Below are 6235 nucleotides of genomic sequence, written 5' to 3' on the forward strand. Positions count from 1 at the left end.
CATGATGCTGCCTTTCCTGCAGGTACCGTGAGTTCAGCACGTTCCCAGGTTATGTGGAGGTCAGTTGGCTCCTCTGCTTGCAGTGGTACCAATGCTCTGCACTTTGTAAGGGTCTTCTTATTGACGTCTATACGGCCTTATATCTTCCGTGGGTATGACATATGCGTGTGTGGATGACCGTGATCCACAAGTGTCTTCTTCCACGCTGTAGCTGCCACGTTCACTCTAAGGAAACATCGGAGCACCTGAGTTTCTTAACATTTTCTGGAATACCTGCATCGACCTGTCATTTGTGTCACACCACAAAATCCTGCTTGCCCTAGATCACATAGTCAGTCTTCATATTAAGACTTCATAGTATTCAAAGCCATATCTTTCACACAAAGATCAGCCACTCCCAGGCACTAATTTTTATAGTGACTTTGAGGTAGGGCAAGTTTTATCTTTGTCATATGGATATCTATCAATCATTTATTGAAAAGCCATCCTTTCCCCATTTCTCCATAACACCACCTTTGCCATACATGAAGCGTCTGGATATATTTGTCACTGTACCATGTTCATGGATAGGAAGGGTCAACATTATAAAGATCTTCATTACTCACCTAAGTCTATAAATTACTTCATATTCAATTCTCGACAGGATTTTCATACAAGCGAGTAAACTGATTGTGCAATGGGATACATCATGTCCACAATATTCAAAGGTTTGGGGAACCTAAGAACCAGGGCGAGACTGCGCCCTTGAGAGTCTTTTCAAAGCCCCCACAGTCCCCTGGGCAGCGCTGTCAGCACGTCGAAGAACAGACGGCAGAGTTCAAGCGATGAAGACCGGCTGAAAAGGTGTTGCGAACGATTGCAGTGGTTGTTGGTCTGTGCCGCCTGCTCCATTCTGAGCGTTGCGCAAACACTGCCCGTCTCACACCATCACCGCCATTGTTGTTTGAGTCTCCTGCTGCTGCCAGGGTCAAGCCATCCACTGGGGGTCTTCGTCTTTGTTGCCGACCCCCTACTCTACCCAACGTGAAGTCCTTCTCTGGGACGGCCTCTCCGGACAACATGTCCGAGGCACGGGGTAAAGTCTCCATCTGGCTTCGTCTTCACGTCCCTTCTTTTGCAAACACTCGTGCGAGCGCTTGGACTTGATGGGCAGAGTCTGAAGGGCCTGTAAGGCTGCGCCCCTTCTCTCTCTTCACTTAATTTTAAATTTATTTTCATAAATTGAAATTTAAATGTCCCCTTGTATTTGTGGAATATTACACATGCAAAGAGAACACACTGTAAGTAGGTGCACAGTGCCTTACACCAGACTAGTGACAGGGTCCCTGTAAAGACACGCACACACACACACACACTTTCTTCTTCTTCTTGAAAATAGCTCCACCCACCCTCCTCCTCCTCTCCCGGCCCCTCCTATCTCCTCCATCCCCACCCCCTGGCCTCATCATAGTCTTCAAGTATTTTCTTTTGCTTTAAAAACTTTTCTTTGTGTTGTGTTGTTGTCTTTCCTTTTTAATCATAGTGTCATGAAATATTTATCCTTATGAGATTGGCTAACTTTGCCGAGCCTAAGGTCTTCCAGTTTTGTCCGTGCCCTGGGTGTGTGGCGACAGTCTCGTCCCTGTCAGTCAGGGCGGAGGGCAGTCCACTATGTACAGTGTGTGCTGGGCTGGCTGATCCGGTCCTCCACAGACAGGGTTTGCATTGCTTCCATCTTTTGGCTTTATAGAAATTGCTGTGATAAGCACGTGTGTGCACATATTGGCTTGTGCTTTGTTCTTTATATCTTTAGTGTATCTGCCAAGTGGAGAAATTTCAGGTCCTTGGTATTTCTATTGATATTTGCTTCAGGAGGCGCCCCCTGGTTTCCACCGTGGCTGTACAATTCCGCAATCCCATCGTCATGTCCGAGCCTTCCGTGCCCTCCACATCCTCTCCAGCACGCCTTACTCCCTGGTTTGTCTTCTTTGACTGAGCGTGTCGGGGTGAGGTGGTATCTCACCTTTTTCTTTTTCATTTGTATTCCTCTTTTAGCTAATGAGCAGAAGCATTTCTGCATGTGATTGTTGCCTGCCTGATGTCATCTTAATAAATTGTTTGATACAGAAGGGTCAGCAGACAGACCTGGGACTATCTATTATTTTTTATTTTTTACCTCTTGTTCTGTTTTGTTTGTTTGTTTGTTTGTTTTCTTTTTCCCTCCTACGTCTATCTATATAAGATAGGCAAGATGAACAATCCTGAGGAGAAAACTGAGGGACCAGTGGTTCTCGGGGGGCATGGCAAGGAAGGGTGGGGAGCCAACAAACTCAGAGATAAGGGAACAAGAAGAGATCTAAAATTGATGGTGTGGAGGGTATATAATGCCAGGTGGGGCTTGATGAAGAGCAATGGATCTGAGAGGAAATACTGAGAGCCACATGGAGGGTGAGGATGAGAGTGGGACAGGAGGAGGGGGAAAGGAAGTACAGGAAAGAAATAGGAGGCAAAAGCTATTTATAGAGGGATAGCTATAGACATGTACATATGTAAATATATTAATTTATAATGAAAGGAATAAGGGTCAATGTACATATATTTATATAAGTATTAAGATAACAGGCAGACTTGGGGCCTCAATTCAAGGCCTCCCTTGGCACAAGAGCACTTTTTTCTTATAACCTGGCACTCTTTGAGACTCCCCTTCCCGACACGATTGCTGAAGACACAATGGGTGCATAAACAAATGTGGTAAAGAGAGTGGAGGGTGCCCGGCTATCAAAAGATTTAGCATCTTGGGTCTTAAAGGCTTGAAGTCAAACAAGTGGTCATCTAGCAGGGAAACAAATAATCCCACATGGAAACACACCAACCTGTGTGGTCATGAGGTGTTGACGGGATCAGGCATCAGGTGTCAGAAGATGCAAAACAAACAACTATTTTGAAGCGAAGGAGGGGTGGGGAGCAGGTTTGGAGTGGAGACCCAAAGCCCATCTGTAGACAGTTGGATATGCTCCCACAGAAGTGGTATAAGGAAGGGAAGATGATTCAACCAAGGTGCAGTATAGCACTAATGAACCACACATCATTCCCCTGGTTCCTGAATACTTCCTCCCCCCACCACCATGACCCAGTTCTAACTTACAAATCTGGCTAGACAGGAAAACACACATTGGTACAGATAAGAGCTCTAGAACGCAGGGAATTCAGGAAAGATAAACCCCTCAGGAACAGTAATGGGAGTAGCAATATCATGAGGGTTGGGGAAGGTCGGGGAGGGAAAGGGGTGAGAAAGGAGGAACCTATCCCAAGAGTGGGGATATAGCCCAACCTCAGCCCTGAAGGGGTGAATCACAGAAATGTGGGTGAAGGGAGACAATGGACAGTGTAAGATATGAAATAACAATAATAATTGATCAAAGATACACGATGTTGGGAGGGTGGGGGAGGGAGGGGAGAAAAGAGGAGCTTATACCAAGGCCTCAAGTAGAAAATGTTTTGGAAATGATGGTGTACATACAATATATGTACAAATGATATATTGTACATACAATATATGTACAAATATGCTTGATACAACTGATGTATGGAATGCTATAAAAGCCCCCCCAAAATGACTTTTTTAATAAAATTAAGTGTTTATTCATGTAGTGCACCTATCTTTTGAGTGAGGGATTTGTCTTATCTCTTATTCGCCATTCTTGCCTTGAAGGAGCAAGGTAGCCATACCTCTGCCAAGAAATAAGTGTCCATCTCTGGCATCCCTTGGCATGGTCAGCCTTCCTGGTCAACGCCGTAATCCAAGTGCACGCATTCTTCCCGGGTTCTCATTATTTGCTGTCCAGCTTTCCCGTCTCGTCCATATGAGGTGGCCACGAACCATGGCTTTGCTTAGGGAGTTCTTAGAAGTCACAGAACTGTTGTTTGTCAAACGACACCTACTGGACATGTCCTCCACCGTGAGAAGGAGAGAGGAAGAAAGTACCATGGCCTGCCAAAAGTACAAACAAATCTGTCTTGGAAGAAATATGGCTAGAATGCTTCTTTATTTTATTTTTAAAAATCGTTTTACGGTATTGGCACATGATCTGCATATCGTACAATTCAATAGTTCAGTCAAGTCTAGAAAAGTTGTACAATCAGTACTACAATCAATTTTAGAACAAATTTTCTCTCTTGTACTCATTGCTATTAGCTTCCTATTCCCCCCAAACCTCCCTTGTCACTCCCCCAAGAAACCATTGATCCACTTACTGTCTCTATGGACTCACCCATCCTGGATTCCGTATATTGGAGAACACACAAAAGCAATAGACAAAGAAGGAGCAAAGCTAACAACAATAACAAACTAAAATAAGGGGAAAGTGTGACTCTGAAAGAAAGCAGAAAATATTAAGAACTAGAAAACTTAAAAATGAATCAAAGGGGAGATCAAAAGATGAGGTGTTAAATATTAACCTAGCTACACCTGCCGTCATCCACTTTGCAGGGCACTCTGCCTGACAGAAAGGCCGGTCACCCTGAGACGAGTTTCCACAGAGCAGTCCACGCCTCAGACGATCCGAGACGCTGGGTGGCGTGCAGAAGAATGCAGCAGCAGGATTGGAGGAAGTTTTATTAACACCCGAGATACGCAAATGACACAATTTTGCTTGTGGCAAGTTAGAGGACTTGGTGAAGATCAAGGATTGCAGGCTTTTGTATGGATTGCAACTCAATGTAGGGAAGACCACACTCCTCCCTGGACCACAGGTGACATCTTGCCAAGCGGAGAGAAAAGGTTGACGTCGTCAAGAACGTCATCTTACTTGGATCCACAATCAGTGCTCACAGAAGCAGCAGTAAAGAGATCAGACGATGTGTTAGTTTGAGTTAATCTGATGCCCAAGACTTTGGAATGCTGAAAAGCAGGGAGATTCCTTTAAGGACTTACATGCATCTGACCCAAGCCATGGTATTCTCCATTGCGTCGTATGCATGTGAAAGTTGGACATTGAATAAGGAAGACAGAGGAATTGAGGAGTTTGCATTATGGAGCTCCTGAAGAATACTGAAAGTTCCATGGGCTTACAAAAGAACAAACAAATCCGTCTTGGAAGAAATATGGCTAGAATGCTCCTTAGAGGCGGGGAAGGCGGGGACGCTGTGTCATGTCTTTGGGTGTGTCGCCGGGAGAGATCAGTCCCTGGAGGAGAACATCCCACTCGACAAAGCAGACGGCCGTGAAAGGGAGGCGCCCTCCGTGAGATGGATTGCCAAGGTGGCTGCATCGATGGGCTCCAGCTCAGGAACCTTTGTGAGGACGGCGCAGGTCTGGGCAGGGTTCCTTCTGCTGTATGAACCGGAACCGAGACGACCGTTTACCTCTGGTCCTCACGGAGGTTTAGAGTTCAGACAGGACAGACTCCCGAATACAGGATGGTCACAGGAGGGTAGGTGCCAAGTGACCTGCATGCAAGGTCATGGAAACATGGCAGGATGCTAGCAGCTCTCAGGGTTGGGGGGTCCCATATGGGACCCCCCTCGAGGCATGCACAGAGACCCAGAAGCAGCGAGGCCAAGGGGCAGAGAGAGAGGGGAAAGGGGAGAGGTCCTCAGTATTTCTCTCATCAAAAAGCCACTCCGCCCAGGAGTCATCTGACCTGATTGGCAGGTAGGACTCCACCTCTGCACACAGGGGCAGGTTGACTTAAAATCTAACGGCCACGGTATTTTATGATTCTGCCTATTTAGTCTCCGTTTCAGACAGTTGTTGTGGCCGTTACATCATCTCCTGTCAACTTGCAAATGGGCAAAGTCTAGCCTGTCAATCAGGTCACGGATCGATGACCTCATCTGAAGGCATGACAGAAATAAATAACTCACTGGAGGCCAGACACACTCTCCCTGTGAGACATTCCTCTTGACCAGCCACATGGAGCTGCACTGATGGAACTAGAGCCCTGGAGCTGGAGGAGCCATGTGGAGACCTACACCAGTGCTCAGATGCTTCCACCACCACTGGATCCACAACTCTCCACCCACTGGCCTGTGATCTTCCTGCATTCGGCGTCCTTGCATGTGTTGCGTGAGTCTGAAGAGGAATTTACAGACTGGTATCAGAAATATGGGATAACATCAGACTTAGGGACTTGATCTGCACTCGGCTGGGATGTTTTCTTAATATACAATTACTCTTTATATAAAGCTCTTTCTTTTTAAAAAAATTATTTTATTGGGGACTCATACAATTCTCATCACAATCCATGCATACATC

The sequence above is a fragment of the Echinops telfairi genome, unplaced genomic scaffold, assembly GCF_000313985.2.
Source record: "Echinops telfairi isolate 266 unplaced genomic scaffold, ASM31398v2 ScPeMD7_3;HRSCAF=10, whole genome shotgun sequence".
In the NCBI taxonomy this organism is placed as follows: domain Eukaryota; kingdom Metazoa; phylum Chordata; class Mammalia; order Afrosoricida; family Tenrecidae; genus Echinops; species Echinops telfairi.